Source organism: Corvus hawaiiensis, chromosome 11 (assembly GCF_020740725.1).
Source record: "Corvus hawaiiensis isolate bCorHaw1 chromosome 11, bCorHaw1.pri.cur, whole genome shotgun sequence".
In the NCBI taxonomy this organism is placed as follows: domain Eukaryota; kingdom Metazoa; phylum Chordata; class Aves; order Passeriformes; family Corvidae; genus Corvus; species Corvus hawaiiensis.
The window spans coordinates 7,538,804-7,566,170 of record NC_063223.1 but is presented as its reverse complement, the minus strand read 5'-3'; the positions used below and the strand labels follow the sequence as shown (position 1 = coordinate 7,566,170).

At 45.9% G+C, this 27,367-nt stretch overlaps 1 protein-coding gene across 1 annotated transcript in view; it reads right to left on the bottom strand.

Moving 5' to 3' along the window:
* The window catches only part of FRMD4B (FERM domain containing 4B), a 125,973-nt gene that overhangs the window by 92,922 nt on the left and 5,684 nt on the right, over positions 1 to 27,367 (bottom strand). The window lies entirely within an intron of this gene.

Here is a 27,367-nt window from a genome sequence, read left to right as displayed (position 1 = left end):
TCCACTTCTCTTCCCTCCAGCCCCATCTATCTCACAGGCTGTAAGACATCAAGACAATCAGTATCACTTTACAAACAACCAGCCCCCATCTCCCATGGAGAGGATCCATCAATGCTTCAAAAAGGTCCAGCTGATCTGAAAGTACAACCTGTTACACTCTTCTTATATCTTAACTATCTCAACTCCCACAGTTGCAGGTTTCAGTAGCTGTTCTGTTGCCTAAGGGATGCACCTCACAAATGCACCAAAACACACAGCGACCAGCTCTGAGCCAGCACAGAGCCAAGGGAAAGGCTGATTGCAAGCTGGGCCAGCCTGGCACAGGAGCCTCTGGCCCACCTGTGGCTGTGGGACTCCACCTCTGCCATCAGAAACACAATCTCACTTCAGTTCTTCAGGAGAGCCCCAAGGAGCTCAGATCTTAGGATGCTTTTCCCATTTCTCCCAGTAAAATGACTTCCTCAGGAGAAGTCATTGGACTCCTCATTCTTCACCACTGCAGCACTGTTACTGCCTGTGCTTTGCTGCATTTCAGCCCTCTAGTAGAGACCTGTTGCTGTTTGGGGAGATTTCCCTGCTTCACTGTGCATCCCAGAGGTGTGTGTAAAATCAGCACCCCCAAAAGAGCCACTGCCTTGCCTACAGCATCCAGAATGCTCCACTTGGAGATTTTGATATTCAGGATTTAGAACACCTCAAAGCAGCTTTGCATGAGTGCATTTCTGGCCTGATATTGGACTGTGCTGCTGGGAAAAGCCTAATAAATTCATATTCACAGTTCTCCAGCCTTTGCTTATCCTCTGTTTTATACACCATCTATGGATTTCATCCTTTTCATTATTTCACTATTTTTGCAGTGTCTTTATGGGACACTACAATGCAGAATATGTATTTTCCCTTGCAAAAATCTCGTGCATCCTAAATGGAAACATTTTTCCAGATTTTTACCCACAGTCACACAGAACAACCTCCACGTCCCAGCCTGTAATAGCAGACATGGGTTATAGAAAACACCAGGTACACGGCCAAGACCCTGGTGCAGACTGAACCACAGCTCAGCTCCATGGTGAATTCCTGAGCCCCCCAGCCCAGCAGCTACTCCTGCTGCATGCCTTGGCTCAGTCCAGATGCAAACCCCTCCTTGCTTGGCATCTTCTAGGTTCATATCTGCATAATCCTTCCCTCCATTAGGCTAATGAATGAAGTGTTTCCAAGGAGCAGAAATGTATTTGTTACCTAATTACAGGAGTCAGGCTGAAGCAGATCCTTTAAACAAACACATCCTGACTAAGCTCTTCTAACCCTGTTTACCCAATCTCCCCCCTCCAGCCCCTGGGTATCCCCAAAAAGCAGCAGCACTTTGCTGCTGCAGGACCGGTCTTTCCACGGCCCAGGGCACCGGCGACTGTTTCAAGCCCGTCCTTATGCAAGGAATCTGTCCAATTCCCCTCCTGGGTGAATTCTGTTTCGGCTTCCCTCCTGCATCCACACACCTGCTCTTAGAGACGGCAGCTCCAGCACTAAAACCATCCAACGCTGCCAGAATCTCCTGCTCTCCCTGGCTTTTATCCTCGGCAGCTGCAGCTTGCATTTTTTACAGTTTTGGGGGCCCTCACACATAAAATTCAAGCCTAGGGGAGATGTCCATGCTGCTTGGGCAGCCCCCAGCCCCCAAGGACTCCAGGGTTGCCAACCTCATCTCAAAAACTGTATTTTTAATCCCAGGGAACACAATGAGGATGGTGGCAGCTGGCAGGACTTGCACCGGTTTCAACCCTCCCCACACACGTGCGCACCACGCTTACTGCAGTATACAAACACCCAGAGAAATACAGGAGAAAAACGCCTGTCCTGAAGTATTTCAGCCCTATGGACACAAAGCAGAACCTTTCCCAGCGCTTGTGTGGTGTGGTTGGCACAGAGGCACGCCAACATGCTGCGGTGCCCAGAGCCTGTGCCACGACAGGGAGGAGCAGGGGGCACAGCCCCAGCGAGGGCTCCCACCCCCAGGCACGGCAGCACAGGGCACACACTGCCCCAGCCCCGATGCACCCCTTAAAAGCCTCCCCACGATCTTATTCAATTTTATTATATGGATACTGCGTCCCCACAGGTGCCTTCCCGCCTCCTGCGGGGGTGATGATCTTCACGAAAGCCAAATTTTCCCCCTCTCACTTAACACCCACTGTAGGACTTTAGTGGGTTCAGTCTGGACCGGGCGTAGACGAGACAGTGACGAGAGATCTCTATAGTCTGATCTTGGAACATGCGGTTTATTGCAAAGGGCGTGGGTATAGGGGCACTGCTTAGAGCTGCAGCTGGCAGCTCTGAGCAGGCCCAAGAGAGCAAGAGAGTAAGCGGGTAAGAGAGAGCGAGAGAGAGAGAGTGTAGGAGTGTGCAAAGAGAGGAATGAGAGTGAAGAAGAAGTGATGAGAATAGAATGGAATTGTGAAGTCCTGGTTACAATACAATAAATCATCTTCTGTACTGAATATTCTAATTGTCACTAACCAATCTAATACAAGATACAAATCCTATAGCATTTACATACAGCTTATAAGAGTTCTTATATTACCATAGAGTGTTACATCTTAACTTCTAAAAACTACTCTTTGGACCCCTTCTGCTGAGCTAGTAGGGTCTGCTCTGACCCTTGGACCTGTTTGCAAGCAGAGGGTATTGTTCCATCAAGAGGGGATTACCTTCAGTTGGCCATACCATTGTTTTCCAGTTGTTCAGTAACTAAGACTTGGTATTTCAAAAGTGGCTTTCATTTCGATGTTGCCTGTAGTTTTCATATTCCCAAAATCTTTTGTCAGGCAATCATATTTATAAGGCTTTCCTGTTTCATCTTCCCCAACAACCCACTAATCGGCCAGTTCTCAGATTCCCATCATCAGGCCGAGGTTAAAAGGATGACGCCGATCAAATTCTCGGTGCGGGCGCGGATGGAGAGCGGCGCTGGCCGAGCTCGGCTCCCGCAGGGATTGATCCCGGGCAGTGCCTCACTAGAGGGCAGCCAGCGCACGGCTCCCGCACCCCAAACCTCGGCAGCGCAGAGCCTCGGCCCCGGAGGGCCCCAAGGGAAACGGATAAACGGCCCCGTGGGATTTCAGAAGGAACAGCGTGGTGAGAGAGAAATAAAACACTTTATTAACACTTTATTAACTCTATTCTGTGCATGTGGTGTGGCTCAGACACGGGCTGGGACTCGAACAGAGGCACATTCCTTGCTCCCAACACTCTGCTCAAATCCCCTCATCAGCTCCAATATTCAACCCTGCTTTTGATGGTTTTCTCCACAAAAGCGACAATATTTAGTGAACAATGAAGGTTTTTCAGCACAACCTCTAAATTTGTCTCCACGACCCCAGGAGACAGAGGCACTGAGTATTTGACTACCTACAGAGGTGAAAAAAACAGCAATTCATAAAAAATCCCAGCAATTCACGCACACACACAAAAAATCCAGGCCATAATTTTGTTTTCTTGCTTATACCAGACAAATATAAATCAATGAACAAACAGCACCGCAGGAAAGTTCCCCTTTCCCATGGGAATACTCAGGACCTCACCCACTAAAATCCTTCATGCCAGAAACAGTGAGATGTAACCCAATGCTGGGAGACCTACTCTGCATTTTAGGTATTTATGGTAAATGCTTACCATGGTGTAATTGCCTTTGTATGGTAACAATATATTATCCTATTAGGAAATACCATGGGAATCGGGATTTAAGGGAGATGGTGTAAATTCTCACCAGGATTTAATAACCTCCACTGGGACTGATTTGCTTAGGTCAATAGTTAAACAGATCAAATATTCCCAGTGGACTGTTTTCTGATGGCATGTTATTTATTTGAGGGAACAGCAACCTGATCCAAAGCTTCCTGGAGCCTTTCCAGGCTGGGTCAGTCCCTCCAGTGCCAGCAGATGGTTCTGGAGGGGCTTGAACCCAGCACAGCCCCATGCACGACCCCATCTCAGCAGGGACTGCCTTTCAGTCAGTTCTTCTCCATGTTTTAACCAACCAAATTCAGTTTTACTACAGATAAAAGTCTTCACAAATTGATCTCTGTTAGAAGAAAGTTGCTCTCGGAGTAGAAAGGAACATAATTTAAAATATACCTCAAAAAAGAGCATTGGTTTTTAAGAAGAGGACAAGTTTCCTCCTTGTAAGTTGCTCTCAGGTCTTCAAGGCCATCATGGTCCCAGTTCCATACCCAGACCCCAAATGTCAGATCCCAAATGTATCCTTGCTTCAAGGAGGGAAACACTGTATCCAAGAATTCCCCTGTGAGAAATCAGTCTTGTCCACAGCCACCATGTAATTAATGTTTTCCTGCTCAGTGTGCTCTAAGAGCACATTGGCAAGCTGGAATGTGTTTCATACACATTTTTTCCAGTCTGTCCCTTAATCCACGTGAACTCATAGTGAAATGACAGGACAGAGGTCACCCTTCACTCTGTTACTAGAAAGTGAGCCCGGAGGAGTCCCACTGTGGGAAACAATCTGCAGGGCAGCACATGAAGTCACTGCTTGAGACACCTGCAGTAGCTTAGAAACTTGGACAGAATGAAGAATTAGCCTTTTTCCAGGACTGCTGAATATTATTATTCCTTTCCTTGAACATGGATTTTCACTTATGTATACACCAGAAATGAGAAAGCAAGATGGCTTGTATTAAAGACCATCCTAGGACTTTATAAGCAACACTTACATGCCAAAATCTCATATTGGACTTCTTTTTTTATTTTATTCTCCAACTCCAGTAATTTAGCAGCACATATTGATTTTGAAAGAATGGGGAAAACTAAATAAGCAGGATGCAGGGACAGCCAGGAGTAACTGCTGAACCAGAGAAAGGACTAAAAAGAATAGGAAAAAAAAATAGTATCACTTAATCAAAAAAGATTAAAGAGAGAATCCACATCTTCCCCCATTTGAATGGCAAACTTCCCATCAGATTAAAGAGACCACTTAAAACCAGAATGTCTTCCATCAGAAGGCTGGGTACAAAAAGGAAACCAGCTCATATTGTCCAGAGGCTCAAATATTATTTCAGTGTATTCTAAAAGAGAGAAATGTATAGAAAAAAGATAATAAATATTTTCTTTTTCCTCAGCCAAAAACATTTTCTGGCCGTGACCCTGGTGCTTTCCAGTGCAGGACCACAGGCACTGCTGGGGCTGACACAGGGCTCATGACCCACTGTGGACACAAAGTCCCTCCCAGCAGTGCCAGCTCCACATGGGATACACAGGATCCCTTCACCCTGCCCTCCTCAGGGGGCTCACACCAGCAAGAGCTGCAGCTGATGCTCAGGGCATCATTTGAGGTGAAGATTAAGTTATCCATGTTCTGGATGGGCTCCTGGGAAAGTTCCCACCTTCCCAAAAGTGAGATGCGGCAGAGGGCTAGGAGAAACCTCCCCCAGCCCCGGGGACAAGGGGGACAACACAACCTTCTCTCTCCTGTAACACAAAACAAGCTGCCTGTCCTCTTCTCAAACAGAACTGTATTCTACTGTCGAAAACCAGGAAAAAAAGAAACAGTGTAAGGGGACAGGATTAGTGTTCAAAATTAATTAACACTAATGCCCCAACAAATGAGTTTCATCCCAGTTTATTCACTCCATCCCAGAGGGAGAACATCCTTCTTATCAGAGCAGAGGAGAAAGTGAGGACAAGTCTAATAAAAAGACAAGCTGTGCTTCCGAGACTTGTTATTTTTAACTAATTCTCCTTGTTTTGTTCCACGTTACTTTAATTAAATAGCTGAGATCGTGGTAAGAGCCCAATCTTGCACCAGCACTAATCTGCAGTGTCCCACAAGGCAGTGAGGAGGGGCTGGGCTCGAGCTGCTGAGCACCGTTTCTCAAGTGGCTGTTTTCATACACAGCACAGTTGAGAGGCTTTGCTATATTACCTCAGGAGAGGAAAAATCCGTGTCCCTGCAGAGCTCTGACTGTGCTCTGTGTGTCAGGGGGTGTTACATTCTCCAGGTGATGTCTCCTAACCAGGCACCTGTGCAGCAATGGTGGGGTTAACAGACACCTCTTCATTTTTTCTGGTCTGTAACACCACCAGAGGTAGGGTTGGGGTTTGGTGATTTGTTTTGGGGTTTCAGTGGGAGTGTTTTTTAAGAAATTTTCAGATATTTTTCCATCAAGAAGCACCCTTCCAACCAAGCATGGCTCTGCTCTGTTGTAGTTAAATAAAAGCTCGGTCTACACTCAAGATTAAATCTAGCAAACACTCAGAAACGACAAACTGTTCCTAAAAGCCCATCAGACAAAGCAGGGGCCTGCCCCAGGACCAGGGATTGTGGGAAGATGACAGTAGGGTCCCTCTCCAACACACATCCATATGTATCCCGTGATGGGCCAGTTTGCAGTACTACACACCCAAACTCACAGTTACCGGGGCAGAAGGAAGGAAAATATTTTGAGAGAGGAGTGCAGAGGTTCAGCTGGCGGCACGCTCCGAATGCGGTTTCCCACAGCGTCAGGGTCAGAGGCACTCTCCCCTCCAAACACAATCCAACAATTTCACTTCATCTCTGCACCAGCCAAATGAATCCCCGATGCAATCCCATAGAGTTCCTAGTGCTTGTAATTTTCCAAGGACCAGGGCTGGCAAGTCTCCAGCCCTGACAGCCTGCAGGACCCTTTGCAGCCCACTGAGGGTCCCCCCACCAGAGCCTTGGAGCAAGAGGCAGCAGGACCTTGCTGGGGAAATGACCCTGTGCCTTAGCTAAGGGGTCTCTAACCTGAGACTTCTCTCCCCCAATTGGGTTCTAATAAATTATGTTCTCGGGCAGTAATCACTAATTCTGTAAGAGGAGACCTCAATGATGACAACAGCAGTGAGTCATCCCCCTTGCATACAGCCCCCAACGCCTTTCACTCCCTCTTCCAGGATTTGATTCACAACAGTCCCATCTGTTTTCAAAGCTTCTTATCTGTTTGCTTTAGCCTGCAGCTCACAAGTTTGCTCTTTTTCCCTTTCCTTAGGGAAAGGCCATGTACCAGCGTGGGCAGGGGGTTCAGGCATCAGAGAGGAGGAATGAATGGACATGGCTTCTGTAATCACTGCTCTGAGAGACCTCTGCAGCCTGAATCACATTGCTGAGCCACTCTTTGCTAGTGTTGTCTTACACAGCTGCAGCTGAATTCAGTCTGGAAAAACATCTATTCCCTTCACCACCTATGAAAGTTTATTTTCCTTTAGTATGAACCATTACACGTAATACAACCTAGAAGAAGATGACAGGCAAAAAAAAAAAAAAAAAAAAAAAAGAGAGGACACTTTATAAAATGCATATTAAGTGCAAAATATTAGTTCCAAAATCAAAAAATGCCAGCTGTTGGTTCTGCTCGTTTTCTGGGACAGGTATGGTAAAAGAAAAGGATCTTGGAGGGATGCATTCAAAGCTTAAGCTGAAAGGGAAGGTGGCAGAGGAAGCAGCCCCCTCCAGCAGCATTCAACCATATCACAAATGCAAAAGTGGACAATCCTGTTAAACAGGCTCAAAGCAATTGAGTCGCATAGTGCAGTTCACTGAAACTACAGGAATTTGCCCTCTAAACCTTCCTTCAAGTACCCATGTCTACACTTAGAGATCATAGGAGGCATCTAATAGATAAAATTATCGACCTTTCGAAAGCTCACTTTAAGCTGCCTACAGGGAACCACATAATTATGGGATGAAAGATAAAGCTTTGTCTGGGATAAGACAGCATAAAGCAGTGAGGAATGCATTATACAGTTATCATCATCTGGGCTTCTTTCCATTTGCCTTCTGAGGTTCCTATCTTCAGGATCTCCTCAGCTGCCCTCAGATACACAGACCCACCAGCTATTGCAATACCAACACTCCAAGAGTCTGGAATTGAAGATGTAAGAGGAGAATTCAAAAGCAAAGGGCCACAACCCTTTAAGAGCTGCAAATATCATGGAAATCATCATTCTCCATCTTCTGTGATCTGTCATTCTGTGATTACCAGGAAGGGCTGGAGTTGCAGCAGCACCTAAAAACGTCATGGGCAGACAGTAAGGGAGTATAAAAACTCATTCTTAGGGCACAGACCAACCACTAAATGACAGGGGTTAGGTTAAAAGCTCCCTCCAAGGACTGGCTCACCCATAGTTGTTCTGAGTCAAGATGCAACTTTCAGCTGGCTCCTGTCCCTTAAAATTACTTCCATCTGCCTTCACCCAGCCAAGCTTCTGGCATAAACAAAACCCTTACAACCAAACATCCTCTCTCTCCACACCCCACTGTGCATTCCATTCTGGGAAGAGCAGATTCCACGCTGACCTACGGCTCTGCAGACAAGCTTAAACACTTCTGGCCTCATCTCTTTTGCAGTGTGGAAGAGAGTGGGGGCAGTTGTCCCCAACAGAATCTTTTTTCCTTTTGCAGGGAAAAGGCTGGCTGCTCCCTGTGTCCTACCACCTTCACTAAGAGACAAAAGGACATAACCCAGACCAAAATTTGCAGCAAAGCTACCCAGCACCTAGCAAAGTCCCAGGCTTTTTTATCATGTTGGACCTGCTTCCATCCCATCCCATCTTGTTGTCATCCCCTGGGAAAGGGGAGTTTTGCCCACAAGACCTCCCAATGCACCCTCAGGACTTGCTGTGTGTTTTGAAGCACTCAGCAGTCAGATTCAGAGAACAGAATCCATTCTGCTCCAAGGTGGCAGTGCTGGAGTGCTGGACTTGTCATGTATTGGGCTGAACACATTGATATTCAGCTTCAATGCAAAAAAAATGCAATTAAATTGATATATTTTGCAATCTTCTCACAGACCCCACTCTTTTATAACAAAGGAACTGAAGCACAGACCTGACTGCCCACAAAAAGCCAGTTCCAGAGCTTGGAGCACAGCTACATCCCAGCCTCATCCAGAGCTACATCCCCTCCACCAAACAGTCCACTGCACTGTACTTAAGCATATATAAAAAAATAAACCCTGCAGTAATCCTTCTTTTGCCTCTTTTTTTTTTGTTTTGTTACTGTATGCTCTAGTTGCTGTTGGACAGCAATTTCTGGTTCAGGCTCTAGGTCCATTTAACAATTCAACTAATAATTGTATTTTATTTCTCAGACTATTAGCATGTAATGGAGCAGCAGCAGCCTTGGCTCCTGCTGTCTGGGAAGAGAGAGAATTTGTGCCAAGGGCTAAGTGCATGCCTTGGGTCAGCTGGTCCCTCCAAATCCCAGAGTACATTATCTTGGGAGTGGGAATTCACCCCACTCTGCTCTCAGTAGGAACTGGATCTTCCAGCTGCTTTTCAAAAGATAAAGAAATATCAGTAGGTTTCCTAGTACTTTCTCCCCTTCTGTACTGCTCCCAAATAACAGAAAGCTGCTTAAATGAGATGTGCACACTCACAGAACAAGTTAATTAATGGTCTCAGCCTAAATTGGTGAAACCAGCATGCCTTGAGCAATGATTTAGCACTTCAACACTCACTGCCAGATTTTCACCTTCCAAGAGGTCTTTAATCTTCCATATTAACATTTAGCTCCCTGCTGAGGGGCCTCTTCCAAAACTCAGCTCTTTGGGAGCTTGTTCTCAAGATGGAAGCATCCCAGGTTCCCCACTGAGCTCAGGAGCTGGAGTGGGGCTGCAGAGCTGGGGGGGAACTGGCACTGCATTCTGACAGCAAAGGGATGAACACCTGCAACATCTGCCCAGCCCTACAGCAACAGGAGAGCGTGTAAGAGATGAGCTCTTCAACCCCAATCAGATCAGCAAAGAGCCTCATTTCTGAGGTATCAAAGTTCCCACAGAAGCAGGTTTAAAATTGAAATTCCTTCCTGCTGAAGGCTGCTCTGATTCTCCTTCATCCTGCCAGCAACTTCTCTTGCAAGCTGTATTTTCTTATATGAAAGAAGAGAGCAAAGAGAGGAGGGCTGGGGAAGTAGAAAACATTTCTAAGAGCTGCACAGTTGTGTTTATCCAGCGTGCTCAGGTTCTGGTTTGCAGGAATCACTGTACCCAGGTGTCTGCTGCACACACTGGAGTGGACTGATGACTGCTCTGAAGTCCCAGCCAGGGTCAGTCACAGCCAGGGAGAGCATCACTTCTGCCTAGGACAAGCTCCATGGAGCAGAGGTGACAAGGACAGAGAGGTCTGAGCTGCGCACCAGTCTCAAGGAGCCTCTGCTGCAGGCTTTGCAGGGGTCTTCCTCCTGCAGAGGCTGAGCCCAGGCTGGGCTCTTGGGCAGCAGACAGACAGAAAATCCAAGAAATTGATGGAGTCATCATCCCTGAAAATGTTCAGAAAACATGTAGGTGTGGTGCTTAGGGATGTGGTTTAGTGGTGGAGCTGGCAGTGCTGGGCTAATGATGGGACTCGATGGTCCTAAAGGGCTTTTCCAACCTTAATGATTCTGTGATTCTGAGATCACTCAGGGAGCAGAGGGACGACTGCAGCACAGTCAGGTCCTGTTCAGCCCATCAAGGTCTTCCACAAGACCGGTCTGACCCCTGAAGATGCAAACACAGATGGGGAAGAGGCAAACCAGGGCTCTCCCCACTCCTCTCCCCACACACCCACCCCCTCTTCCCCACTTCATCTCCAGGAAGAGCAGAGCAGGCAGCGCTGCTGTTCTTTGGCCAGCTACAGCACAGCCCATCTTTGCTGGGACACAGCCAGCTAAAGCACTGGGTCACAGGGGACATGGGGACAGCAGTGACGTAGCAGAGCATTTCAGCACCTCTGACCAAAGCCAGCCAGCGAAGCAGTTAGCTACAGAAACCTACCCCAGCACTCACCCAGCTCTTATCCAATTATGACATAATTTTTTCCTTCCCCTAAAGGATTAAAGCAACCAAGAGGGAGCACAAAGGGAGAGGTGGGAGGACTGCAGCAGCATGAGGGAGATGAGAACCCAGGGGCTCCTGCCTTTGATGTTTGGATGAACACATCATTGCAATTACTATGTCAAGGGCTCTGCAGTGTCACTGGTAAATAAATCATCCAAGAAAATTAACTGTGCAGGGAGCTTGCACCACAAGTCACAGCAGGTAAAAATGAGAACAGAGAAGTCAAAGCATTTCAAACAGAGGAAAAGCTCCAAAATGCTAGGAAAACAAAGTAACATTTCAAATTATTTCTCTGACAAATATAAAATCTGTGTAGGTGCCTGTACAGGGAAGATCGAGACTTTGGATTCATCTACTGTTCTTTGGGAAATGAAGCCATTATTTAATCATGTGTAGTTTTATTGCAGACAGAGAGGATAAAGAAATGATTTGTCTTGTACAAGAAAGAATCTGGCACTTAATACCTGTCCTGATACAGCATTAAAAACTATGCAATACACTAGTTATTCTCCTTCATCACAGAAAACACCTAAGTTGTCTCTTCCCCTCACCTGCTATCACAATGAGGTGATCTCTGCCACATCATGATGACACAGAATTTCACATCCCACTCTATTTCAAGAGTGATCCAAAGTAAAATGCCATCCCAAGCACTCAATGATCAGTGGATTTGAGTTCCCTGCTATGGCTGATGCTCATTTCACAGGTGAGTGAACAGGCCCATACAAAGATGCTTGCTCAAGATCATTGGTGCCAGAAGCAGCCAGAGCTTCCACCCACCCTACTCAGGCACAATTCCTGACAGAAAACACCCCAAACCCCACCAAGCAAACGGAGCATAGCAAACATCACTGGCAGCACCTGAGAATGGATGGGATGGAGCAGGGGCTGAAGCCTGACTGGCAGAGACATTCAGCCATTCTCTTTCCTCTCTGTGTCCTCTGATCTCATTCAGTCTCTCCAAGCTCAGCCAAGTCCACTTTCCTCTCAGCTGTTTGCCCTAAGCTACCTCATCCTTGCCTCCATGCTCTCCCAGCCCAGAGGTGCAGCTCCAGAAATGCTTTCTAAATGCCTGTTTTGCAATTCAGAACATCCCTAAACTCTTCCATCCGCTCAGTATTTGCCTGTAATCCCCTTTGGATCTGAAGTGTTTATACAGTATTACTTGCAAGATTTAACTCAAAGATAATTAATTCAGTTCTGTGATTTTTGGCTTAATTTTGATTTTAGGGCAGCAAAAGAAAACCTTTTCTTGAATCAAAGCACTTAGAAATCTGACAAACTGATTTACAGCCCTGAAGAGGACTCAACTTTTTTTTTTTTAATACAAACTAGTTCCACTTTTACCCACCCCCATTTTTGTTTAAACCCACCTACTGTTGGTGGGAGCACAAATTCTATGATCACATGCTTAATTGCTGTATCATGTTTATTTTAATCAGAACCCATCCCATTCCAGTTGCAAGTATTTAAAGCCCAGAGCTGGAGTGGGAGAGCAAATTAAAATGAGAAAAGCAGTGAAAGTGATGGCACCCACCAACATGAGCAAGCACAGCACGTGTCACTGCTCTGCAGCCTACCCAGGGCAGGGGCATGCAAAGGATGAGAGGGAATGGCTTCAGACTGACAGAGGGCAGGGTTAGATGGGATATTGGGAAGAAATACTTTATTGTGAGGGTGGTGAGGCCCTGGCACAGGTTGCCCTGAGAAGCTGTGGCTGCTCCATCCCTGGAAGTGTCCAAGGCCAGGTTGGACGGGGCTTGGAGCAACCTGGGATAGAGGAAGGTGTCCCTGCCTGTTGGAACCAGATGATCTTCCATGTCCCTTCCAACCCAAACCATCCTATAACCACAAACTCACTATTTATTGGCTGAGGCTGTTCACAACACACAATAGAAACAGTTCCCTTTCTCTTGAATTTACTAATTGAGCTTCTGACCATTCAAGCCATGCTTTGCTGCCTCCAGCAGTATCAGTAAAAGTGCTCCAAGTCTGAAAGCACTCTTCAGCTGCTGCCAGGTTGCAGCACCTACCGCTGCAGCCCCAACCTTCTCCACTCCCCTGCTATCCTTTCACATGAAACCCGACACTTAAATGATATCTAAAGGGTCTCAAATTGCCTCTCAGCAAGAGCCACCAGCTAACACCACATCTTCCCTGCAAGAACTGTTTAAAATTGCTGCACCTCCAAGCACCTCTAACTTCTCAGACTGATGCAGCGCCAGAGTTGAGAGTCTTCCCACTCACATTACCCCATGTAATAAATAGAGTGCTCCTAAAAAGTAATTGATCCTCAGAACAGATCCAGGAAAACCTTGCCTGACAGAAGCCTTATTGCTTTCAAACTCAACACCAGTTACATTTTCACAGCTATAAGAAGACGTGATTTCATCGCAGTAATAGACCGCAGATTACAATCAGTGAATCCTCACAGCCCAAACTACAACCAAATAATGAACATTCAAGAGTCTAAAAGAGTAAAACATACCTGACACAGGCAAAGGGAGGGTGTTTCAGATTGCTGTCACACTGGAAGCAATGGGTCACAAAGTTCTCCGTCCTTAGCCCCACACGTGACACAAACCAAGTCCCTGACAAGCTTTACAGGGTGACCACACTGCACTGAAGCTGTGTCACACCAACTGTAGAGAGCTCAGCTAGAGGAACAGCACAGCAGACAAAGCATCCCAGCTGGAAAACACATTAAAAGCTCCAAGACCCTGAAAATGGCCTTGATCAGTTTTCCCCAATGGGACTACTTTTAAAGTAAAAAATGGATTCATTATTTATAGCAGAAAAGAAGGTGGCTGACTGCAGCTGAGGATGCCACTTTGGATTTAGTAATGTCCTGATATGGTGCATTATGTAAACAACACCTACACACATGGGCTCCTGCCACCACAGCAAGAAGTTTTCCCTGTGTTTCATAACAAAAGCTTCTCCCTTTTAATTTCAATGGAATCACAGTCAAGATTCTAAACTGTCTATAAGTTTGATGGGTGACAGCCAACTTTGGTTCTCTCCATCTGAAGTTCCCTAAGCTCTGTGGCCCACACTCCCCTGTCTGGCCACTTTCTAGTCAGTGAACATGACTTGACTTTCAACCATTAATTCATCACACTGGATGGCCAATGTCCTCAGATTTGCACTCCCACACCCTTTACAGTCAAGGGACGTGAAGTCAGTGCACACTATGTGACAAGGCACTGTTTGATGTAGCACTTTGTTGAATAGTTTAGAGAACTGGGCACCTCAAACTCTCTAGGACTTGACATGAAAATTCAAGCTGTTCGTTTTCCATTAGCAGGCACCTAGCCATGGTTCTTTGCCTAGGCTGCTGTATTGCCTATCGTGATACTTTTAACATATTCTTTGCTGGGTGACCCAAAGCAGCTCCCTGTTCCCTAGGGATGCCTGACCCAATGTTGCTGCACTTCTAACAACACAGCTCAAAGTCTTTGCAGAGGTTGTAAAGTAAAGGCACAGGAAAAGAGAGAGAGAACATGAAAGCAGAAATTCAAATGTAGCTTTAATTTCTTGTTTTTAACTGTATGTATTAGGGTAACACAGAGAATTGCAGTATAATGCTCCTGTGATAACAGTCTTTGGGAGGGGGATGCTCTGAGCTCAATCTCCATTTTCTGTCCTGAGTGCCTTCACAGACATCAAACCAGGTACTCTGCACAGCCACAGCAAGGTAACTGCAGTCAGGCTCAAGACTTCCTCCCAAATGTTTTAAACATTTGCTCCAGTGAGAAATATGGCATATGAATTCAACACAGTGTTTATTCTATTCCTCTGCCAGAGGAAGAGGACCAAGAGAAGAGCTCGCTCTCTGTATTGCTTTTATGCATCACTGTCAGCAATCGCATGGTGAGACAAAGTCCTTTCAAAAAAGAAAAAATCCAAATGTCTATTTTGGGAAATTCTCATCCATCACGCAGCATTAGAGATACTCAAGGGACTCTGTCTTTATGTGATTTAGCATGGAGATTTACACCCCACCCCACCTCCTTATTTTACAGTCTTTGGTGGCATTATGCTTTGAGGTTCAGTAGCTCCAAGTGGGGCTTCTATTTAAAACCAACTTTACTGCAGGAAATTTTGCTGAAAAATACTTTTTTGGGAAAAAATGTAGCAGATGACTTGCTGACTTCTAAGACATGCAGATGCAATGAGCAAAAAGTAAAAATCCTGCTGGTTTGACCCAGAAAAAGGCACCCTCTAAAGTTTAAAAATACAGAATATCAAATTGTAGGGGGGAAAGAATAGTTTAAATTAAAGTATTAAAAATCCACATCTACTGGCAAAGGAGCAGGAAGGAAAAGACAGGCTTGACATGTGGCAGCAAAAAATGGGAAATTCTTGCTTTTCGCTTACAGGGGTAACATGAAAATACACACACACATAATTACACCGATTTTCCCCTGGGAACCCCACATTTATGCCTGGTCTGTACAAGAGGACAACACAGCTGTGACAGAGAACAGACATGTAATTATGTCTCTGTTGTGCCATCAACAAGCCCAGCATTTATGAACACACATCCCCAGGGATGAGAATCCCTCGCAGACACAGTTGAAAGCTCATATATCTCCTGCTTGCAGCCTCACCTTCTCATGCATTTCATTTTGGGTTTGATTATTAGATGCCCACAAGCATCTACTAAACAAGCAGAAGAAACCCTGGCAGAGCAAATGCCAGCCCTGCTGTTAGACAGGTCCAATAAACCAGGAACAAAGACTGCGGCAGCGCACGCTCGCCGTGCTCCTGGCGAGGCATGCACGGATCCAGGAGCAAGGATCCTGGAGGAAATGGCATTTGCTCACCTTGGTGGCACACTGCCACTGTAGTAGCCCTTGTTTCCCACTGCTTTCACTACAGGTGCAAAGTATGGAGCTGTTGCTGTGGCAGGAGATGCAACATCTATGGCAGGGTCTTTTAAACAAGGGATGCTGAAGAGACAGCCCGGGCAAACCAGTCCTCCAAAGGACTCTTGGGGATACAAGGCAGAGGGGAAAACAAAAGCCCATCCCTTTGCAAATCAGGGGGAGGAAAGTACAACTGCCACAGGGAGCTGGAGATGAGGTGCAGTAGCAAGTGAATGCCAAAAACTGTCCGAAGCAGGGGGGATTCCCATTGTCCCCAGGAACTTGTGTGGGAGCAGGAGTGACCAACACCTGATGCCTGGCAAGTTGCTCATCCATCTGGGCCAGGCACTCAACCCCAGGAAAAAGGGCCTGTCCTGAAATGTTAAATCCCCAGGGCAGAGAGCCACAGACTTCAAAAGACACTGTAAAAACAAGAAGTATATTTTCTACAGCACCAACTGTTCCTCCTTTCCTGCCACAGTGACCTACGTACCTGTGCAGGCAAAGGACCCCCATTACCAAGAAATCAGAGCAGCAATGAGCTTTCTGTCCCAACAAACACATCTAGCCATCAGCAAAACACCCAGCTGCAAGATTTGTCTGCTGCTTTTATTCCTCACCCTACCCTAAATGAAGGAAAAGGCTATGAAATGCTTTTTTTGGACATGCCGTACAATGTGCACCGACACTGTTCCCAAGCCAAGGAGATGTCAGCAGAGGGCTGACCTGCTCTTCATATCCACTGACATGGACAGAACGTGTGCCACAAACATCCTCATAAAACAAAACCCTTTTGGGAAAATCAGTGACCTTGCTGCTCTTGCCTGCCAGCGGCCCAAGAAATGCAGGCAGGATATTGCCCTTGTTCCCATCTTGGCAGAGACCTCTGTGGGAATATATCTTACCTCCCCATGTTGGTTCCCATTGCATGGCCATAAACTTTCACATCCTGTAAATACACAGCTAGACATGAAAACATCAACTCATTTTGTGTATATTTTCACTCTTCCCTTTGCAGCCAGTGCCAGCACCATGGTAATTCACTGTGACTTGGGATTCCTTTCTGGCAAGTGCCCACAATAATTTTAAATAAGGCAGGCTTGGCCTGAAACCAGCGTACAGAAGGTGGGTTTTCCTTTGTCTCAGGATTGTAGGAAGCTAAACAGCTACAAAAAGAGCCAGAGACCATATCGTGATGAGGAGGTTGCAGGGGGAGAAGAAAGATCAATCTGAAAATACCTTGTGACAGTTTCCAAAACAGAGAACCTAAAACAAAGAGGGAAAAGATGACTTGAGAGCAAAGATTGTATGCAGCAAATGAAATAAATGGGAAGATTTCCAGTGAGTGGATCAGTGCAGAACAGCAGAGCCATTAAGGAAGCTGTATCCCCACAGCTGCACTCGCCATGCCCGGCAGCACCCGCGCACCGGGATAATGTGGTCGTAACTCAGAGATGCATCAGCAAACAGCAGCTTTCCTGCTCCCTGTATAATTTAACAAAGGCACAGACACTGCTCTGTCATACTTCTCCTCCCTGAAAGAAGCAGCATCACTTTTTCTAGGGTTATTTTGGTGCTGGTTTAGATTTTCTTTAAGAGAGATCTCTGGATTAAGCAACCTTTTTACTTAAATAGCAGGCCAGGTTCATTGGTTCAGAGCAACCCTGAAAGCCAGATAGCCCCAAACAGTGTCGGATTTCAGTAACAGCTTGAATGAGAACACCTTGGCACACATCCCTGCACAACAGCATCGATGTGCCTGGAAAGCCTTGAGAATTAATACTCCATTTAGCACTACCGGGAATTTAGTGGTCAGTTTTCAGAAATACAGGGACATAAGAAGACAACAGTCTCCCTACACACAAGGCTGTGCCACCAACAAAACCACCTGCAAAAGTAGCTAGATTTATGGGAATTCCTGGAGAGCAGCTGTGCAGTTATTCCTGCTCACAGATGTGCTGCTGCACACCCATGTGTGCTGTGCGCCTTCACCTCGGACACAACAACAGCAGGTCTTTGCCTATTAAGAGAAATTGCTTTTAAGGTGAGGCAGCGAAAGATATTGTTAGAAGTTTAGGCTTAATCCTGGCTCAGGGCCTACATTAACATCCCTTTTTGGAAAGAGAGGACTGAGATTGGTAGGTCTGCAGCTACAGAGCAGCACTGGACAAGTACCTGCCTGTCAGCTCCCCACAGACATGGGGATTCCTCCTCCTCCATCTCCTCTGCTATTTGCATTCATTTCATGCAGCACCAATTCGTCCAAACCTCCTGCTTTACCACACTCTGATCCGGGAGCTGCACCCATCCCATGGCCACCCTCTCCCCAGGGCCAGGTAACAGCTGCCACACCTCAGGAGTGCCGGGATCCCCAAGGAAAAGCAAGCCAAGGCTTGCCTGCCAGGCAAGACAGCACCTACAGCCACGGGAGGATGTCATGTGCTCAACATCCTGGTAACACCTCTCCTCCAGGACCTGTCACCTTCCATCTAATTCTAATTCTAAGCAAGCAGGAGAGCAGCAGGAAGAGCGAGCTCAGGTACAGCACTGCCTAACAATGGCCACGTGAGGAGTCCAGGTTTTCACACAGAGACTGTCAGAACAAGGAGCAGAAGTCATTTTCACTGCAGAGCTGTGCATGCGTCTAAGAACACACAGCCAGCTTTACGTTAGCGATTTTTCTTCTTTAAATGAATCTTTAAGATACACCTGAGGGGGTTCCACCTTTCTGACCAGCTGCTGTTTTAAACCAGACCCTCCCTGCTCTCAACAAGCTTAAACCCAAACAATCTGCACAGCAAAAATGAGGAGGTACCCAAGGCTGTTTTCTAGAAGTGGAGCCTCAAACCCTTTTGCAGTCAGGCAGCTGTCTTGTGGGCAGACATCTCAAACAAGCACCTCTATACACATGCAGAAGAGCTCCCCTTCCCTCCTCTACATGCACCAATTTCATCCTACTTGTGTGCACAGACAGGAACCAAACTGGAAGATAAGAATACCCTGGCAGGGATATTGCCTGCTTTAGTTATTTGATATCTCTGTGAGCCAACTAGGGCTTTGTTTGCTAAGCAATGACAGAGTATTCAAATTATGCTGATTAAAACCATTCAGTCAAGACATCATGCCTTTAGAAATATTGTTTAGTTTATGTTACAGCTATTTTTTTCCCCTCCCTGAATTCAGCAATTCAGATTGCTCCTCCAGCAAGCGAAACACACAGATGATTAAATTCTTGCACCTCCAAAGCATAAAGGCATGACAATATTTGGCCTTTTCCAGAGCAAGGTCTGAGTAAATTGGAGTTTTACCAGGACTCAAAGCCACTTGGATAGTTCTGGACACCAGCCAGTTTCTAACCAAGTTGAGAAGAACTTCTTGGGAAAAACCATCCCAGCACACACAGAACTTTTGAAAATCAGCTCATGAAGGAGCTGGTGCTGCCAGGAAATGGGTATTAAACTACCCAGTTCATTCAGATAATTTCTACAGGCTTCACTTGAGACTTTAAATTTTGTATAAAGTTTTCATCACCTTCACAGTGGCAAAACTGAAAGGGCATTTAACACCAGAATTTCATGGTAGTGAATAGCAGCACAGAGGCACTGAATCACAAACATCACAAACCTGTTAGCCCTCCCAGGCAATTGCACCGAGTTAAAGGTACTTGTTGCTTCTCATTCAAATAACCCCTGTGGTTTTACTGTCTGGGAAGAGGAGTACCTTGCTTTGGGACAGCAATTTCTTAGGAAGCAGAGTCTCAGACTCTGTCCCACAGGTAAAGCCACCCAGACCCATTCTCAATACGGCAACACAAGGGACCTTTGCTCTTCCAAACTCACCCTCCAACCACCCCACACTTGTTTCAAGCAAGGTGTTAGATTATATGCATTCAAATACACCATAAATCCCGTGGTGGCAGTGTGTTCACCCCTCCTGAGCAGCAGCTGAGGGGACACATTTATTAACAGGCATGAAGCAGAGACAGGAGAGCAACCCCTGCTGAACCACGGCACAGCCCTCACTGAGGGGACCCCCATTTGCATTACTCCAACAGGCAACAGAATGGTCTGTCAAAGCTTTTGCTTTAGGAGCAGCGTTAATTTAGTCTCGAGATAAGTGTTTAATCATCCACTGCTTTACAACAGCTTCCCGCTTTCTATCACCCACTTGGTTGTTAACAGGGGATATGCAGCAATCCAGGACACAAGTCATAAAATATTCATGGAGTAACTGGTCTGGGACCCTGAGAGGCACATCCTGCCTGCACCAGAGCCTCTGACCGGCTTGGAGGGGATTCCTGGAGACAGGAGGCAGAAAAGCCAAACAGGAGCAGGGCAAGGAGCTTCTGGAAATGTTTTGACAACAACAGTTGAGAACCACCACACTCTTGTTGTACCTTTAACAAGTTTCTCCGAGTCAGCTCCCTCCCTTCAGCCTAGAGCAATCCTTACAGCTACTTTTCCCTCAAACACAGTATTCCCTTATAGGCTAGCAGCTAATTTATGGCAATTCATTAGGCTGTTTAATTCAGGCAACAACAATTCATGCTGCAACTTTCTCAAATGAATTCTCAAAAACACTACCCCACCCTGGCAAAAAGTTAATTAAGGATCCTTTTACCTGCTCTCTGAAGATCACAGGGCAGATGCTGTCAGACAGGTTTGCTTTCTGTTATTACCAATTTCAGCAGCAATTCAACTCTCCTAATCCCATTCTGAATATCAGGTACCCACACAGACATTAAAATGAAATAAAGAGGATTATTGTAACCACCCAGGTAGCAGCGTTAGTTGGGACAGAGCTTACACAGAGGACAAGACACAACTGAATGTGTGAGGATTAGTTGCTCTCCCTAAAGTCTGGAGGACGTGCTGTTCCTCTGAAGCCCCCCTGGCCTTCCAAATATTTGCTTGAGGTTTCCTTTATATGCAGAATTTCCTAGTGGAATGGTGAGCATGCAGAGCACATTCCTCTGCTAAGTGTCTTCTTCAAAATTTGGGTAAATACCAGCACATTCCTGCCCAGCTCACACAAACAGTTTGGGCTCTAATGGCAGGAGCAGAATCTGGAAGGACAGCTATGGCCTTGCTACTGGTTTTCACCAAAACCAAGGACACAACTGATTTTGTGCTCTGCTAATCAATATAATTAAACTTCCCGAGTGGACACATTTATCCCAGTAAATGGTTGCTCTAAACCGTATTATTTAGACAAAAGGGAAGCTGTAACCATGCCAGAAGGTTCTTGCAGGTAAAAAAAGTATCCTGCATGAAAAGAGCTATGATTTGTGGCAGTGAAGCCATTGCTAATGTTATATTAGTGTCATATCAGCACTGAGAATTTACTGGACAGAGGTAAATTTGAATTTAATTAAATTTTTCTTCCTGTCTTTCCCCATTCTCCCTTGGGACATGGGTGTCATAGCTGCAGAGAAATTGCTGGCTTGAAATAATTGCCCAGTGAAAAGGCAAACACAAAACTTTCAAAACCTTTTGTCCTTGAGAAGGGCACAAAGCACCATCAATAAATCCCTCGGAATCCTTCCTCCCACCAGGGTAAGGTGCCATTCCTAACCCAACACCTTACTTAGGCACAATACCAGGCACAAAAAAATCCCAGTTTCAATCAAAAGAAAGTCACGATAACCCAGAAGATGACTGACACAGTTACACATGGACACTGTTACAAATACAAATATATTTCCTACAGCCCAGGCCAGTCACAAGGAGAGAGGTGCTGATGTTGAGGAACTGCACTAAACTACCAAAAAGTCCATTCACCCCCTCGTATCCTATCAGTATGTCTGGTCCAAGATTAATCTGCTTCAAAGCCTCTGCTCTGCCTTGAACACTCTGCTCATTTTTCAAGCCAACATCCTGGGGCCTGGCAGGGATTTTTATCTGAAGAATTCCCTAACACACTATCCCCACAACTGGCTCGTACCTGCTGCCTCAGCTCTCTGTGCTATCACTCCTCTTCACACGTACCAAGGAGTTCTCCTGACTGCGGGTTTGCCCCATCCAACACTTGTCATGGTTTTTTTTGCACTGCCCCATGCAAACCCCCTCTTGCTTTGATGTTCATTTGCAGCCCTGGCCTGTGCTGTAAAGAGCCCCTCGACTCAGAATTGCAGCCCTTAAACTCATTTACTCCAGAGTTAGTACACCAGTTACAAGAACCAGCTCACATAAGAGACCACTAAACCAAGGAAGCATTTCAAGCAGATCTTTCCAACTCCTCAAAAACACAGGAAAAGCAGATTTTGCTTTGTTTTTAACTTTCCCTGATTTTTCTCCCTATGCACAAATGTCTTTCACATTCCATGCAGAATTAACCTCTGAATTTAAAGTCACAAGCCTTGGCGACCATCTCTCACATTCCACAAATGAAGGTAAGACTTGCAGAATTTCTCAGGATACCAAAAAAACAATTAAGATGAGCTAATTCCAAAAAGCTTTTTTCTCTTTTTCTGGGCAGTAAATGATGCTAAAGCAACATAGTAACCAGCATCAGGACTGACCCTGAGACCTCCAGAACCCAGACAAAACCTGCAAAGAGCCAGTGCTATTAGAGACTGAACGGGACATTAAAAATCTCTCCAGCCTGAGGTGATGGGCATTGCTGCTGAAAGCAAATCTTCCACCTGTTTTAGCCCCAGAGGAAGAAAGCAGACTACACACAGGTGTTATTCATCTACTACAAACTTCCTCATCAGACACCACCTCCTCCTCCTCCCAAACCTTTCATTCTTTTCCAAAAGCATATCAGCTGCTTTGGGCAGAGCAGTACTAGAGTGTTATCACACGTCTTTTTCTGTACAACAGGAATTTCCACTCCTGCCTGCTCCAGGAGGTGCAGCAGCCCTGATCCCCCTCCCCAGGCCTGGGAGAGACCCTGGGGTTTGATGGCTCCAGAGTACAGGATTGGGAAGTGCTGGGTGGAACTGGAGATGGTGTCAGGCAGAGATTCCCCTCCTCTCCATCCAGTGTTCACACACACTCCTGCAGCACATCCCTGACACCTCCTGAGGCTCAGCACTACTCTCCCATGGCACCCAGAATGGTGCTTTTACTCAGAAAAGTTTTGCAGAGGAAGGTGACAGGCACAAGTGATAAATTGCCAGGAAAATCCATTTTAACCACAGTGGATCTTGGCCCCCTGGTGAAGCAGCACTGACAGCCCCTTAGTACCAGATACAGCATTAGCACATGTGGTCATAAAATATGCCCTGTGCCCTGCTGTCCTGTAGGATGCTCAGAGGAAACAAATATCCCGTTTTCCCCTTATTCTCTCCAGTTAATTGTGTGAAACGATCTACTTGACTACTTCTTTCAGAAGGGTGAACAGGCTACTGCAGGAGCACCTGAGCAGCACAGCCAGTGGTGCCACCAGCAGATGCTGTGTTCGATCCACCAGTGTGTTCTAAGTGGGAATGACTGGAGTTCGTACCTTTGGCTCCATCTCCTCCTCCTGATTTCAAGACTAGTACTGTGAGAAAGGAACCAGCATCTGCATTTTTGCAAATAGCTTATTTGCCATTTCCTCTTGACTTCTGGCAATTCTGCACAGCCCCACTTTGCAGTCTGAGGATACAAACCCATGTGGGTAAAGGGAAGCTCATACCTAAAATCTGGGGGTGTGAGGGCCAGACTCCACTACTCTGCAGCTGGACAGGTGTGGAGGACAACACAGCTAGGTTAGACTGTAGTCTCTGACCTTCCTCCTACCTCCCTGCTGTGCATTGAAGGCACTTTCCTGCCCCACCACTGAGTAAAGTATGCCCACTGTTGTTTAAGATCAGCTGTTACAACACACCTGGCTAGGCCAGCACACCTCAGTGTTAAGCAGGGACTCCAAGTATCCAAGATTTAAATAGCTGGACTGCAACTGTAGAAATTACTGACACATTAAAAAAAAAAAACCCAAAACTTAAATGCAACTTCTGGCACCTCTAAGTAGGGGTTTGAGCCTGCAACCTTCAAAAGGCACATCTCTAAAAGACTCATCATATAGGAGTTGTGTTGTTAAACTCTGAGGAGACAAGTCCCAGGCTGCAGCCTCCCATCCTGGGGAGCCACATCTCTCCCTGCAGTGTCCACAGCTCATCTCTCAGCTGAGAGAATAGAACACACCTCCCAAGCTTATCCTCATGTCTTTGCACAAGTAAGGGAAAGGAAGGACACAACATCTTTCTCGTCTGATACAACGGGCTATAAAAGCAAACACCTCTCTTCTCCCCAAGCCTGCAGCAGGACTGCACCCACTCAGCACAACAATGGCCAGATAGGAATCTCAGGTTACCTTTCCACTTACCTGGACTCACTGGGTGAGAGTTTCTAAGGATGCAGGGCCAGGCAGTTCATTCTCTGGAGCATTTCCACCCTTGCTGTTCTCCACTGGACGCTGCTTGCTTTGGTCCCTCCTCTGGCTGCTCTCCCCAGCTCAGTCCCACCCGTGGCTCTTCTTACTCGCTTGGGTTTTGTTGGTTTTTTCTTTCACCACATTTTATTTTGGGAGGACAGGACTACAGAGCACCACCAGTATGCAAAAACAAAACCAAACAAGTACAAGTCTGCAGAGGAAGTGCCAGACACACAGTCTGGCACACAGCACACCCCGCCACTCAGTACTCAAACAGCAGAGCTGGAGACAACAACTGTTAAAGCAAACTGGGAGTCTGACTCCTGGTGCCACTAAAATCCCACGCAGCTCTGTTGGAGATGGGAGCAAAGATGACACTCTCAAATGTATTTGAATAAACATTTGTGTCTCAGCTGCTGCAAAGCCCAGGCTCCATTCAAGTCTTATGGAGGAGTTTGGAGCAGGGAAAGGGATTTCTCAGTCAGGGAGAAGAGGTGTAGCTTGCCCCAACAAGCATGTGATGCTCTGACAGGGTGCAACTACTGAAAGACAAGATGTTAATGCACTGCTAACAAAATTTCTGTCATTAAGCATCAAAGCTACTCATCCTAGGTTAAAAAAAGAGGTTCAGGCTGAGAATGAGGAGGTTAAAATTAGTCTAAACACCAGCTCCCCGGTGCTTAAAGTGAAAAGAACCAAGTCAGCAGCCAAGCTAACTCCAGACAAGAAACCTTCAAAGTACTCCAAAGCAGGGTTAAAGATGGATTTATACACACACACACCAAAGACCCTTCTCCTCCCTTCCAAACCCACCATGTATCCACATGGCTTTGACCCACATCCTCCCTTGACTAGGGGTGGACAATCAAGAAATCCCCATCCCTAAAGATCACCCAAACGGTGTAGCGCATCCGTGACCAATATTCCTGCAAGTGTCTAGTGCTGAAGCAGTGGTCACTAAAACTTTTAATAGATGAGCAAGGATTACAAGGGAGAAGCAAGATCTTGTATGATACCGGTCACCCTCAGTAAGCACACACCCCTCCTCTCTTCCCTCCCTGCACCACTGTCAGGCTAACTTGACAAAGCCCATGATTTTCCTTTCCTCCCCCCAATGATAATCAGTTCATCTAAGGGACAAACTGAAGAAGCCTTGACTCTGCTGTGTTTATCAGGTTCATGCCATTACCTACACAAACAGCTGGCCAAGTTTCCTGGTGTTTCCTGAATGCCCCAAACTAACACAACATAATTACATTTCAACTTCATTTCACCTTCTGTTTCATGGAAACCCATCATTAGATGACTCCTCTCTTGTTTCCAGCAGATATTCACAGCCAACCCTCACAGTGATTTTCTTGTAAGCGCAATGAAGGCGAAAACATGGAAAAGGGGTTCTGCTGTTGCCAAGAGAGGCAGGCTCACACGGTCAGCATTAGGAAACACTGACAGATAAGCATGTAACTCTGTGCCAGATAATGCATCAGCCTCAAGGCTGCCAAGCAGACACCTCCTGGAGCTTCCCATTTCGGCCTGCCATGTAAGCAAAATCAGGTGGGGCTGGAGAAGGGTTTAGGAAAGGTTACTTCTCCAAACTTTCCTTTCTACACAACAGTACAGACAATTAAATCAGAAAAAGATGCAGCTGATTTTCACGGTGTTTGAGACAACAGTAGAGTTAGAAGAAATTCTGTTACCTTGATTTAAAAAGAAATAATTTTGGAAGCAAGAAGGATGAACCAAATCCAGGCATTCAGAATCTATTACATTAGCTGCACAATACATACACATCTCTCCAAGCCACTAGCAAGGATGCTTTACAATCAATGCCAGTTGTGTTTTAGCTGCTAAAATGTTAGATTATATGAGCTCTCTGCTAAGCTTTTTTGACAGTGGAGGAGAAACAAGTGATTTGAAACACTTAGTCTGTTTTACCATAAAATTGAGGAATATGGCACTGATTAGAAGGACTCCTACTGCAGCACATCCCTGTACAGTTCCCACGCTTCTCGTTTCTGCTCCATGTGCAGCTATCCTATGTGGTGCAGTCATGTTACTGAGAGAGTATTATTAAGATTTTGGTCGTTTAAAATTTGCTTTTAGCCAGGCCCTGCTGTCAGGCAGCATTCCTGCAAACAAAAACATTTCCTTGGTATTATGCACAAGAGGGAACTCAGTGTCAGAGTTAAATATGCTTAAATCACTGGATTTTCAATCCAGAGAGGTTTGTAGTTTGTTTTCTAAACAAGGAACAGAAGTCTAAACTGAGACAGAGTAGGGATAAAATGTGAGAAGAACGTAAGAAGTACTCTCCACACACTAGAGAGAGTCTGGAGATCTTCCTAAGCTGCAGACACACATTTTTCCATCATTATCACCTTCAGAAACAAACACCATGATAGAGCATGTCAAGGTTTAATCTTAAACATGCACACCCCAACCTTTTTTTTTTTTTCCCTTTTGAGATGTAAGACATTTTACCTTTATAAGAACTGCTTTCTTTCCCGGTTGGACTCAGCCCCTTGCACAACAGCTACCAGATGTGTACATCTGCTTTCCATAACATCCAAGCAGGGCTGTTAAGACGGATGCAGGACCCGTGTTCCCATAACTGTACATTTAGCACTGCAATGCCTCACTGTCACATGAGATCCATCAGCATGCTGTGATCTCAGCCCAAGGCTGGATTTCAGAGGCAGCCTCCTTCTGTGCCGTGCCCAGTCCATAACAATGCCTCTGCCTGGCTTCTCTCCTTCCTCCTGGTTTTCTGAACTCTCGTCCACCTTTCCAACCTGAGTTTTCTTCCTGCTCTAAAGCATCCTCTTCCTACATCTCTCATCCTCCACCCCTTCCTCATGTTAAACCCAAGCAGAGGGTGCATCAAGCACAGCCATGCAAAATTATTCCACAAGGTCTGACTACAAAGCAACAGCCTCTGCTGTGTTATCAGGGCAAGGGCAGGCTAACTGCAATGAAAACACTCCCCAAAAATATCCACTGATTATTTTTATTACTTTCAGACTTCTTTCTAAAGTAGACAAAGTGGGCTTTGTCCCCAGGTACTTCTAATGCCTCTCCAAGTGCTTCTAGAGCTTGGTGGGAAAGAAGGGAAAGGATGTACAACTTCTGCTGATCTGTTTAACCTACTATTTAAAAATAATTGAGTATTCCAGGTGTCTGTTTCTTAATCTTCTACTCCACTTCAAAGAGGGGAAAAATCAGTCAGATCATTTATTCATAAATCTGGAACACCTGGGAACTGGTGTTTCAGTAAAACTGCAATTTCATATC